The following is a 14,253-nucleotide window of genomic DNA, read 5'->3' on the forward strand; positions in this document are numbered from 1 at the left end:
TTATCTTAGGCGTGGATCCTGCCAGACCGCCTAAGCCTTTGTCTAACGGAACCCAAGACAAAGACTGGTGCCAATAGAAGACTGAAGAGGAGGAAGAACATCTTCACCTAGAGCCAAGTGTCTTTGTCTAGACTGCGTGTTACCTTAGGTAGCAATTTGGTCATCTATTGTCCCCTTTTTAGATAAGTTTGATAGTTTTAATCACAACTACCCCAATCATTTCTCCCATTCTTTCCCTTTATGGTCATCCTGGAGCCTCCCACTTTGGCCCATTGTTACCTGGAAGTCCAATCAGGTAACCAGGGCCAAGGCAGCCCATTGGCCAGATATGGGCACCCAATCAGGTACCACCAATAAACTGGCTATTGGTTACCACATAAGTCCAGCCCTTATGGTCATTGTGGAGCCTCCCCTTTTTCTGAGGTCATGTACCAGCTGACCACTGTCATCCGCCCCTATACCTCCCATCCCCTAAGGGTTCAAGGTAGTCCTTATAACCTGTGGTCCAGCTCCCCACAGGTGTGCATCTAGCAGTATCCCTACCCTGCTGTTTAGATACATCCCCGATTCTTGGCCAGTTGAGGGTCCCTTCCCCCTAGTTCTCGTTCGTCACCATTGGAGCCTTCCTTGAAGACTACAATTGGTAATTATCACCCTGTTTGTTCATCCTTGTGTTGTCTCTGCATTTCTTTCTATTTTTATTAGGACTGTATGTGTGTTGTATGTATTCATTACCTTGTATATGCGTTCTATATTTTTCTGGAATAAATTTTAATTGTTTTACTTAATTAGTGTCCTTGGCAAATTTAAGCAATAATTTCTGGACGTGTATCCTGTATACATAGATTCTAGATCCGTTTTGAGCCAGGTGCCCACCTGTTAATTCCCCAACCACATTTTGAGGGCATTTTGGCTTACACCTCTGCAGTCCATCAAATAGAGACCACACACTGGGATGACTGAAATGGAAAAAAGGAATTAAGAGCATTGTGCCCCCAGAACAGTTTATCTGGAATCAATAGCTTCATTATTTCAAACATTCTAATATAGGTGTCCATGTAAATACATGGTGGATGTGAATTACCCATCTTGGCATGCCATGTGTACAGTTGGTAAAACATATTTGGCACTTTATTAAAGGTGCCATCGCCATAGATGGCATCTTTGCTTAATTCAAGCATAAGATTTCTATCACCTAAAACCAGAATTCTGTCTGGATTTTTCCACACCAGAATTGTGAAGTATCAGTTGCCTATACTTTTCAGGAATGTCAAAATGTATGATTTTGGGGTTAGGTAAATTACTGCCTGCTCTATGATAGCTTCTCTTCCTTAAATAGCTGAAGTATTTTAGGCCTGATAGATCTAAGGAGCTAAGCAAGACTGATTCTGGCAAGTATCTGGAAGGAAGAAATCAATAAACATAGTTAGAATTAATTAAAAAATGTTATAATGGAGAATTAATCCACTGGTATCTTGGGCTTGGCGGGGGCTGTTTTTTGAGGTAGATGCACCAAATTTGCAGCATAGCATCCAATGCCTCTCCCCAAAATACCCTCCAAGGTTCAAAAGGATTGGACCAGGGGGTCCAATTCTATGAGCCCCAAAAGAAGGTGCCCCTATCCTTCATTATTTCCTATGGAGGGAAGGCATTTAAAAGGAGCGTGATCCCTTTAGAAGTGATGGCCAGAACTCCCTTTGGAGTTCAATTGTGCTTGTCACAACCTTGCTCCTGGCTCCATCCCCAAAGTCTCCTGGCTTCACCCCCAAAGTTCCCAGATATTTCTTGAATTGGACTTGGCAACCCTATTCCATGTGGGCTTCTTTCAGTATGGGCTTTTTTCCATGTGGCTTCTTTCCATGTGGGTCTTTTTCCATGGGGGCTTTTTTCCTGTGAGCATTTATGTCCATGGGGTTTTTCCTTTGTGCTTTTTTCCTAGAACCGTCAACTGGACAGGGGTGGGGGGAGGTACCTTTAAATAGAGGTTTACTGAAGCTTTTCATGGCATGAAGTTGTACCATTACTAGGTAGTTAACTTGCAAATCAAACATTAAAGGGATAGCAAGAATGACCAGTTTAAAAGCTGGAAACCCTAGTAAGAAGGTAAGGAAGAAGGGCCTGGGGCTGGGAATGGCCTGAGTTGGTGGGACACTGCCTCATTTACCTTAATGAACCAGTGTCCACTGGACTGGGCCTACATCTTGCTACAGTAAAGCAGAGATCTACTGAACAACTGAAACAACAGACTGACTCTAATCATGTTGTCAGCAAACAAAACAGTTCAGTCTGAGAAAGAGGTGTTGCCATATTAAATCTGTGTGACAATGATCCAAGATGTTTAATGATACATGCTGAATCCAAACAGAACTTTAAAACCAAAGTTGAGGCAGAATAGACAGGAAAATAACATATGTAGGATGTGTGAACATAAGATGTGTTTATGCTCACTAGAAAGCTGTGGTGATATAAGCCACCCACTGCTCTTGCCTTTGGGGATCTGGGTACTGAGGGAACAGAAGTGGATTGTGAGCACTGCTCTGCTACTGTTGTTTCATGTTCCACAGCTTCTTTCTGACTTCATGTCAATGCTTGTTCACAACCACATTGCGCTAACATAGCTTGCATAGGTGATGGAGAGGTGCTCTTTAGCTATCCTTGGATTACATAAACAACAGACATCCACCTTTTGAAGTTAGAACCCCACAATCTCTTCATGAATTCTTTCAGCAAATGGCAAGTAGCCAATTGTAAAGCAAGGATATTCAGAAGCCCAAGCTTTAAACTCAGTCCCTAAAATGAATTGGAGGCATCTGGCTGTTTTGCTGTCAGTGGGTAATGATGCAGCCGTGTCACAAACCCAGATGTGATTCTACATTTCTGCAGCTGTTCTGATGGGAATTTCAATACCCCAAACATCTGCTGTAGGGAATCAGAGGCATGGTACTCACACAACCTTTCAGGGCTGCTATTTTGGTTCAGGGTGGTTTTCTTTCCCTTCAAATTTTGTTTTGTTTCCAGTCCCCCCCCCCCCCCAATTTTTAAAAGGTTTAAAATCTTCACATACAGAAGAAAATGGCAATAATATTTGATTCAGTACCATACAAAATAAATTCCCAGAAGCTGAGAGTTATAGCTCCATGTAGCTCAGAAATTAGGTTTATGGAGGCTGATGTGATATGACAATGTCTGTCATATTTTTTTTTAAAAAAGAGAGAGAGACAAGCGTAGTTCTTAAAATGAAGCCATTATTGTCTGTTGCATAAATATGTATTTAGATCATTTTAATAATGCAGAGATGTTAGGTAATTATATGTTTAAAATATGCATTGGAAAAAAGCTTTTTGTAGATGGGTTGCATTTCAAAAGATGTCAGCCATGTTCATGAATAAAATCTAAAGTAATTGGAGAACTGCATCATGAAATAATTGCTTATCAAATATAGGCATAACACTAACAACTAAAAATGTGGTTTAGCAGCTCTGTGTGTGTGTGCGTGCATGCATGTGTGTGTGTACATGTAGTAATACCTGGTTAACCCGTTTGACACCATATTTTATTATTTCATATGAGGAAAACAAAAAGACTTTTTTGAAAAATGCTTCATTTCAGACATTCTAATTGAACAATGATCTGGAAAGTGTGTGAAATTATTGCTAAACAAATTATGGAATAACATAGATGTCTAAAAATCAATACATCTCTATATTTGATAACTGTACTCAGGAGTCTGATCGATCTGTTTAAATTTATCTGACTATAGAATACAAAGCCAATATTCTGTAAAATATTTACATGCCAAGTTAATTCCTGGAATGCACTTTTATTTCATAAATACATCAAAAACAGCATTTCTTATAGAAATGCTGGCTTGGCACAGAGATGTGAGCAGCCACTGTTGTAATTCTTTGATTTCCTGTAAACATAGGCAATTAATGAACTAAGTAGAGACAGGATAAGAAAAATCAATGTCATGCTACTGCTACTATGCCACTGCTAATTATGCCTTTGGGGCAGGGGGAGGGGGTGTAATGGAACCATTTAGTACTGCTTGCTGGTGCCTGTCTTCTATTCAGTATCTCCTTCTTTCATCCCAGTTTTTGGAAGTTCATCTTCCCAGCACTATGCCCATTGCAAAGGACATGGTGTCCCACTAAGGCTACCACATAATTCAGCTTATTAAGGGGCCTATTTCAGACCAATAATAGTGAGATCCCAGCTGGGATGTTACCATAGAGACAAGACATGCTGTAAAATGGTCACTGAAGTGGGTAGGAAAGGGGTATCAGAATTGTTATGTGCAATGTGGGTTCCATTAATATAATAAATGGAACTTCACAAAAATGTTGCATTGGAATCTTCTAACATTTCCCCCATTCAGCACTATGCTGCCCTTTTGTCTCTCTCTTTGGCATTATCACTCTCTAAAGGAACTCCCTCTGCTTCCTTGAAAACTTTGGGTGGGAATGGAACAATGAATAGGTACTGAGGAGATAATGGAACTGCAGAGAGCAAAATTCTGGGAAGTCTTGAAAGCGAAAGAACTGAAAGAGGCCATTTGTTTACTGAAAGTTAAGTGCATCAGTTTCACAGCTCATCTGAAGGAGGAGGCAGTCCTCCCCACCCCCACCCCACCCCCACCATTACTCAATAAATACCACAGTCTGCTGGCTCAACCGCTTTCAGGGGACTGTACTCAAAGCAGGTGTCACTTTTGGCTGTGATATAATTTTTTCTGCAGATTCAAGTTGTTACACAGCCCAGTAACAAGTATGTGCTATAGTGGCAATTGCCCTAATGTGACATTTTCACATGCAAGCCTGTTTTACAGCCTGCCCTGTGAAAGTTGGATTCATTTATTCTCTTTGGAATGTTTCACTGTTAGTTTGTTAGTTTGTTTCGCTGTTAGTTTGTACGGAGCAGTACAACACATGGGAAGATCAAAATATAACATCTATGGTGGCTGATTTCTGAGTGATAATGAAACATTACTGAAAATGCATGACTACATGAGGCCCAAGTTTCAATTTTAAGGCCTAAAATAGCATCTCAAACATTGATAAGTAAGATTAGAGAAAAGCTATACCATTAGAGTAAGATACACCTTATTTCTAATACGTTATAAGAGATGGGATTGGTGATAATCTGAAGATGTGTAATGGCCCCTCTCTAATTGCCTAGCCTTCATTACCTTTCTGTCCTACTACCATTTTCTTCACAGTTCTCTCCCCTACTTTTGGCCCCCACTAAAATTAAAAGGTCAGAGGAAAGTCTTGTCATTTTCACCTGTGCCAGTTTCCTTCAGTCTTCCATGTTCTGGGTTTCTGATGAAAGGTGCAGGTATCCATGATAACTTTGACGATTTCTCTAATGTCTTTTTTCTGCTCTTTGATAAAACAATTCTATTGCTGTTTCTTCAAACTTCCTTTACACTGGTGTACCTTAAAATGACAACTGTCGAGGACTTCCGGTTTCGGCGACCTGAGCTAAGGAGCGACTCGGACCAGCTGGTCCAGAGCCATTCCTTAATCAAGCAGTCGAGGGGTCTCTCCCACCGAGAGACCTGACTCTGGGACCCAGGAAGGGTCTCAGAAGGAGGACAGCTCGGGCTGAGGATCAGGATCGACAGCAGCAGCTGTGTCCCGAGCCCAGCTCACTGTGAGCCTCGTTGCCCCGATCGCCATTTTTAAATGGCATCTGGATTGACTGCCAGACCTCTTCTCTTTTTTAACAAGGTTTTCTGCATGATCTGAACAGGCTCTGTTACCTCTACGAAGATTGTAAGTTTTTCTTTCCTTCTAATACTGGATTTTGAAGTAGCATTTCTGCAACCATGGGACTGGAGAGTTGGTAGCAAAGCGGAGTACGGATAGAGGCAAAGGCAGTGAGAAGTGGGGGGGATACCACCCTCTCTCTTTCTCTTCAGTTTCTGCCCAATTTGGTGACTCTCTTAATGTTATCCTGGAAAATATGAATCACACCAGTTTCTGAAGATAGAAAAGACTTGATGGCTGAATTATCCTAAACTTGTTTTGGGGAGGAAGATCTTGCTGTGGGAAGTTGCTTGCAAGCATATGTGAATGAGGACAGTTGGTGTAAGAAGGCTCAGCTGCCAATGAATATTATAAAGAACTGAACTTTAATGGACAGATATAGTGTTATATAAACCTCTGAGACTTTGAAAGATATAAGAAAAGGAAGGCGCTTGACGTTTATGTTGAAGTATCCTGAATAAATCTTTGTGGGTTCTAAATATACACTTAAGGTTATATTGGATTTGTACAGTGGATTATAAAATGTAGCTATATTGTTGATTGATGGAAGAATAGCTGTGAAAGCTTCCAAGTGGATTATAAATTTTGGTGGATATGATGGATATGGGTTTTTTTTAATTTTGGCTTTTTTTCTCCTTTTCTTCTTGTGTGTTTATTACAAGCGGTTTTTTCCTGGAGGGTTCCTTTTTAAAATATGGTCTGAACATTTTTAATATAAGACTTATTGCTGTTTGGAGTTTGTTAAATTGTTGATAGAAGCAAGAAAGTTGTTTTTTTTAAACCAACTACTATAAGAACATAAGAACATAAGAGAAGCCATGTTGGATCAGGCCAACGGCCCATCAAGTCCAACACTCTGTGTCACACAGTGGCAAAAAATTTTATATACACACATACACTGTGGCTAATAGCCACTGATGGACCTGTGCTCCATATATTTATCTAAAACCTTCTTGAAGGTGGCTATACTTGTGGCCGCCACCACCTCCTGTGGCAGTGAATTCCACATGTTAATCACCCTTTGGGTGAAGAAGTACTTCCTTTTATCCGTTTTAACCTTTCTGCTCAGCAATTTCATCGAATGCCCACGAGTTCTTGTATTTGAGAAAGGGAGAAAAGTACTTCTTTCTCTACTTTCTCCATCCCATGCATTATCTTGTAAACTTCTATCATGTCACCCCGCAGTCGACGTTTCTCCAAGCTAAAGAGTCCCAAGCGTTTCAACCTTTCCTCATAGGGAAAGTGCTCCAGCCCTTTAATCATTCTAGTTGCCCTTCTCTGGACTTTCTCCAATGCTATAATATCCTTTTTGAGGTGCAGCGACCAGAACTGCACACAGTACTCCAAATGAGACCGCACCATCGATTTATACAGGGGCATTATGATACTGGCTGATTTGTTTTCAATTCCCTTCCTAATAATTCCCAGCATGGCGTTGGCCTTTTTTATTGCAGACGCAAACTGTCTTGACATTTTCAGTGAATTATCTACCACGACCCCAAGATCTCTCTCTTGGTCAGTCTCTGCCAGTTCACACCGTATCAACTTGTATTTGTAGCTGGGATTCTTGGCCCCAATGTGCATTACTTTGCACTTGGCCACATTGAACCGCATCTGCCACGTTGACGCCCACTCACCCAGCCTCAACAGATCTCTTTGGAGTTCCTCACAATCCTCTCTGGTTCTCACCACCCTGAACAATTTAGTGTCATCCGCAAACTTGGCCACTTCACTGCTCACTCCCAACTCTAAATCATTTATGAACAAGTTAAAGAGCATGGGACCCAGTACTGAGCCCTGCGGCACCCCACTGCTTACCGTCCTCCACTGTGAAGACTGCCCATTTATACTGACTCTCTGCTTCCTATTACTAAGCCAGTTTTTGATCCACAAGAGGACTTGTCCTTTTACTCCATGACTCTCAAGTTTTCTAAGGAGCCTTTGATGAGGAACTTTATCAAAAGCTTTCTGGAAGTCAAGGTAAACAACATCTATTGGGTCGCCTTTGTCCACATGTTTGTTCACCCCCTCAAAGAAATGTAACAGGTTAGTGAGGCAAGATCTTCCCTTGCAGAACCCATGCTGAGTCTTCCTCAATAACCCGTGTTCATCAATGTGCCTACTCATTCTGTCCTTGATAATGGTTTCTACCAATTTTCCTGGTATTGAAGTCAGACTGACTGGCCTGTAATTTCCCGGATCTCCTCTGGAACCCTTTTTAAAGATGGGGGTGACAGACTATCTTTGCATAATATTATACTATCTTTGCATAATATTGACACTGTCTGATAGATACTAGCTCAATTAATATAAATAGGAACACTGTGTTCCAAAACAGACTAGTGAAAGGGCAGTACACAAAATTTGTGGCTTTAATGCAGTTTCTGACAAACAATTGGATAAAAGGTCTCCAACTACCAACAAGTTTTTGGAAGCTTGTAGAAGAATTGGAGCTAGTTGATGCATGGAGAACAAGATACCCAAATTCGAAAGACTTTACATATTACTCTGCCAGCCACCAAACATGGTCAAGAATTGATATGTGTTGGCTCTCTACAAACTTGGTTAAAGATCTATCTGAGACAGAAATTCAGACAAGAGTTATATCAGACCAAAGTCCCGTAATGATAAAACACAAAGGTACCCAATTGAGGAGAACTTGGAGACTAAACATCCCAGTGCCTAACAAACTTAAACCCTTCCTCCCTACACCATCGTCTCATCCACACATTGAGACTTCTAATTTGTGTCTGTCTCTCCAGCCCTGCACGTGGAACAGGTAACACTTCTAAGAAGGCTACCTTGGAGGTCCTGGCCTTAAGTCTCCTGCCTAACAACCTAAATTTATCCTCCAGGACCTCGCAACTGCATTTCCCCACATCGTTGGGGCCAACATGCACCACGACCACTGGTTCCTCCCCAGCACTGTCTATCAGCCTATCTACAACATGCATAATGTCCGCTACCTTCGCACCAGGCAGGCAAGTCACTATACGGTCAGTACGCGGTTTTGCCACCCAGTTGTCTACTTGCCTAATGATCGAATCACCAACTACCAAGGCCCCCCCCTCCCTGCCCAGGGATGGATCCTTGGCGCAAAAGGATACCTGCTCATCAACTGAAGAAGAGGTCCCTTCTGAGGGCGCATTCCCCTTATCCTCAGCACGGTGCTCTGTTCCCTCTCGACCCTCATGCTCCCTGACAGCAACAGGGCTGCCACGTTCAGAGTGGGGTTCATCTAATATGTCCCTGAGAGTCTTCTCCGTGTACCTGACTGTCTCTGCTTCTCCAGGTCAGTCACCTCAGCCTCAAGGGTACAAACTCGTTCCCTGAGTACCAGGAGTTCCTTGCATCGAGCACACACCCAAGACTTCTGTCCTGTGGGCAGTTAGTCATACATGTGACACTCAGTGCAAAACACTGGAAAGCCCCCACCCCACTGCTGGCATTCTACCTTCATGATAGCTTTTTTAAAATATACAGTCCCCTTTTAAATCCTATTTGATTATGTAGCTCTCCTTCTGGAGGGTCTACTTACCTTATTGGGAACACAAGGAAAATAGGGATCTGGGTTCCTGGTCCTTACATAGTCCCCAGGCTAAGAGCCCTTTAGCTCTTGCCCTTCGGCTCACGCCAAAGGCAAGGCACAGCTTAATAATATAAAGAGGGTGTGGCCTCAGTCTGCCCCAGGAATACAGCCACTCCTAATCAATCAGCAACAATCACCTTCAGCCCACTCAAACCAAACAAACAGCAGTTCCCCAGCAACCACAAACTCAGAATTTTCAGCAATCACACAGTCTCACAAACAGAAATTCTCAGCAACTCCCCCAGCTGTTTAGAAAGCCAAACCTCACCCTTATAGCACTTCTTATCTGCTCTCTCTCAGAGCTCTCTGACATGTGTTCAGCCTCTGGCAAGACGCAGCTAATGGCCAATCGTACAATTCATTTTTGGCATGATAATATGACAGTGGTCCATGTCATTAATTCCCTTTCATCCAAATCTCAAAGGGTTATGAAATTGGTGAAGGCCTTCACTCTGCACTGTCTGCAGCTTAACATACTGTTTTTAGCCAAGCATGTTCCTGGGGTAGATAACAGGGTAGCTGATGCTCTTTCTCGTAAACAGATGGAGAGGTTTCGTCAACTGGCCCCAGATGCCAATCGAGAGCCGGTGCCAATGCCCCAGGAGCTATGGCTGATTGGAGAGCCGAGCCCTGCAGAGAGATAAACCTAGCCATTGCACCTAGCACCAGGAAGTCTTACGAATGTGTAGTGCGGAAGTTTGAGGACTTTAGGGCTGAGGCGGGGTATCGCATTGTTTGGCCCCTCCCGGTGGAGCAGTTTCTCCACTACTATGTTTCTCTAAAAGGTAAGGGATTGGCCATGCGACCCATTAGGGGACTTTTGCTTGCTTCTGGCTTTTGCTAGCAAGGCGTTGGGATACAAGGAGGAAACAGCAGACTTTCGGCTTTGAAAGGTGCTGGAGGGATGGGCCAGAGAGGCTGGGACTAATCTTGATACTAGGAAGCCTATTTCCCCTCTAATTCTTAAGGGTTCGAAGGGGGTTTGGAGGACAGTGGGTGCATCTTATTTTGAGTCCACACTGTTCCATGCTGCTTCCTTGGTTGCCTTTTTTGGGGCCCTTAGAGTTAGTGAGTAAGTGGAGGGCTCCAGAAATGATGTTTCTGGTAATGCTTTGTTGCTATGGGACCTGAGTTTAGTTGAGGGTAAGGCGGTAATTACCGTTCGACACTCTAAGACTGGCCAGTGTCGCAAAGGGACTGTGTTGGAGCTAGACATATGCTCTGAGATTGAGTTGTGCCCGGTTTCTGCTTTGGCTGCTTATTTAGCAGTTCAGGGGACCAAGGATGGGTTTTTGTTTTGTCACCTTAATGGCAGCCCACTGACAAAGCATCAGTTTTGGACCGTGACTTCCCGGGCTTTAGCTAAGCTGGGGTTGTTCGGGGTGAGGTTTGATACCCACTCCTTTAGAATTGGGGCAGCCTCTACAGATGCTGCCCTGGGATATTCTTCCTCCATTCAGCGCCTGGCCATTGGCGGTCATCGGCCTATAAATCTTATGTTCCTCCTCTGCTCAATTCCTAGCTTCATTGTTTGTAATTGAGATGTTATGGTTCTTGTTTCTAGTTTGACTGTTTTTTCTTTTTAGATGCTGTTGTTCCTGGCCAGAGGAGCCGAGTTCTCGTCTGTTGACACAGCTATGTGTTTTGGGCTGCACATCAGGCTCGGAGAACTTCAGTTGGCTCTCAGCTGGGACTCAGCCAATATGTTACTGTTGAATGGCGGGGCCACTGGGGTCTTCAGTGGCCTGGCCTGCTGTCATCGTTATTTCATGGAAATGCGGGCCCTCCTCCTGAGGTTTTAATCATCCACTTGGGAGGGAATGATCTAGGGCTAGCAAAAGGCAAGGCTTTGGTCTTGCAGGCCCATGAGGATTTTTGGCACATTAGGGAGAGATGGCCTGGGACCACTATAATTTGGTCAGCCATGATCCCCTACCTTGTTTGGCATAGTGCTTGGGACCCTGCAGGTATAGAGAGGGCCCGTTATAAAGGTAACAAAGAAATTAGGAAGGCATTGGAAGGGGAGTTGGGCCACTTTCTGCCCCACCCAGATATTTCTGTGAAATTTCCTGACCTCTACAGAGGGGATGAGGTGCATCTCTCTGAAAAAGGTAACATGCTTTTCTTGAGAAATCTCCGGCAAGGGCTGCGGGTGGCCTTGGGCCTCCCGGTGGGTGCGAAGCCCTAAGTAGAGACTTGGCTTTAGTAGTGGCAGGTTGTTAATACATTTATGGTTCTATGTGGCTAGGGGAGGACCAGAAAGAATCCCCCTTTTGAGGAGTTAGGGGTCTGGCAGGATCAACCTTAGGGTTTGATGACCTGGGGTGTGAGAATGTAGACCGTCCTGGAGGCTCGACTAGAGAGTGCCTTCCATTGAGATGTGCATCTGGTGGTCGGGCCCTCTGGGGCTTGCCTCCTTGCTGGGCCAGCCTGGCGGGAGCTGTGCCACACAGCTCCGGCTGGGGGGATGGGTGTCTCACCCACTAATGGCAGGGGAGCGGTCTGTTGAGAGCCCTGGCCTTGACCAGGCCACAGTTCTTGTTGCTCTTGCTGTTTATTATTATACTTAATAAAGTGGCCCTTAGTTATACCAATACCTTGCGTCCGACTCTTCATTCCGACTTGGGGGGCAAATAGATATGAAGAACTGTTGAAAAATGATAACCAACTGAAAACCAGGGAAGAGCTAGAAAATATGGACATTAAAATGAGTTGGTGGTTGAGAACACAAGTTGAATCTAAATATGCCAAAGACAAGACAACAGACTTCAATACAGAACAATATCCATTTGACAAAATCTTTTTAGGTCCTCAAGAAAAACTAATTTCCAAGCTATATTCATACTTATTACAGATAAAGATGAGATTGTAAAAGATTGTATGGTCCAATGGGCGAAAAATCTGGGGTGTAATATTATGTTAGAAGAACGGGAGATGCTGTGGAAATTCAATATCAAACTAAGTCAGTAACCTTTAAAGAAAATCTGTACAAGATGCTTTATAGATGGTACATAACTCCACAGAAACTGTGTAAGATGTATACTAATATGTCTAACAAATGTTGGAAATGTACTAAACATCCTTCTAGCATATGTGGTGGACTTGTGGGGTGGTGATAGACTATTGGAAAATGGTCCATGAACTATTACAGAAAATTCTGAAGACACAGATTCAATTTAAATCAGAACTATTTTTATTGAACATATATTCTGGTGACTACTTTAAAGAGATGAGACATTTGTTGGCACACATTAACACAGCAGCTAGGATTCTTTTGGCACAGAGATGGAAGCTTCAGGAGATCCCCATGAGAATGGATTTGGTGAGGGAAATTCTGGAAACGGCTGAGCTGGACTATTCATCCCAGTTGTTGACTGGGAAATCTAAAGAAGCAGCAAGAAAATATTGGGTGAAACTATATGTTTGGCCAGACGCTCAAGGCCGCGGTCAGACGCACCATCAAATCCGTCAGCAAAATTATCCACTCATCCAACACCCTGTGACCCGTCACCCTTGTTGCCCATACTTATCTATCACTGCCTATTGTATGCCTAATACTTGATATAGCTCTCTGGACCACCTTGGCCCCCACAGCCTAGAGGGAACTATGTTCAAAATCACATCCCGGACCCTGTAAATTATTGACAGCCACCAAAAATGGTGCCCAAATGTCCTCGAATTGTTGTTGTTGCATCATTCATCGGTAGACCAGCCTTTCATCCACCGCCAATCGCAGCATGTCCTCTAACCATTGCGCCACGGTTCCTGAAAAATCCGTTCTCCACATCTGCATGATTATCTTCTTTGCCGTCATCAGTGCCCGAAATCCCCAATATCGCTGTGGGCGAGACAACACCCATGTTGACGGGAAGTGGTTTAAAAGAACTTGCATGGCTGTGAATCTGTGCTGACCTCCCAATACGCGGTTTATCCACCTGAGTATATCGCCCCAGAAATCAAGCAGCACCGGACATGCCCGGATCATGTGGCTTAGCCCCGCTTCACTTCCCTGGCATCGCCAACATGCTGGTGAAGTCAAGAGGTTAAATTTGTGTAGTCGAACAGGTGTCCAGTAAATACGGAAATGAATTTTTTTGCTGAATTAATATCAAGCGTTGATCTTTAGAAACTTTTCAGATCGCCCTGTTGATTGTGAACCATTGGAATGGTAGAATATTAAGGTTCAGTTCATCTACCCATTTTACCCGTAATTCTTCAATTAGCTGTTGTTGTTGCGTCCCATATCGAAAGTACGTGTACAGGGCTTGCACTGGGTTATCTTGTTGCCATGTCCGCCTTAATACAGCTAAAAGGGATGGTGGATCAGGGGCAGCCAAGGCATCCGGACCCAGCAACTGTGTCAGCGCCGTCTTTATTTGGTAATAATGTAGCCATTGGTTAGATTCAAGATTATACTTGTCTTGAAGCTCCTTAAATGTCCAGAATTCTTCTCTGTTTGGGTCTCGTAGATGATCAAGAGTTGCTATCCCTTTTTCGATCCAACCCTTCCAGACCACTTGGCACCCTCCAATCCTCAATTCTGGGTTTCCCCAAAGAGTCATTGATCCATGTAAGAAGGCGTTAAAGCCTTGCTTGCTACCTATTAGCTGCCATAATCGCCTGGTGGCCTGAACTGCTGGAAGCAATACTTCCCCTTGGTGGTGCTTCGAACCCAAAACCTCTAGCGTAGAAAGAGGGGCCACTGTTGAAGCCTCGAGGGCCACCCAGTCTGGAGATTCCTTCCCTACATCTTGCCTCCACTTACTAACACTTGCCAACATATAGGCCCTATGGTATGCACTTAAGTCTGGCATACCAAAGCCACCTTGATCAATTGGGAGCTGGAGCCTAGCCAAGGAAAGTCGCGGCCTTTTCCCTTCCCACAAGAAGTTT

Source organism: Heteronotia binoei, chromosome 7, assembly GCF_032191835.1.
Source record: "Heteronotia binoei isolate CCM8104 ecotype False Entrance Well chromosome 7, APGP_CSIRO_Hbin_v1, whole genome shotgun sequence".
Classification (NCBI taxonomy): domain Eukaryota; kingdom Metazoa; phylum Chordata; class Lepidosauria; order Squamata; family Gekkonidae; genus Heteronotia; species Heteronotia binoei.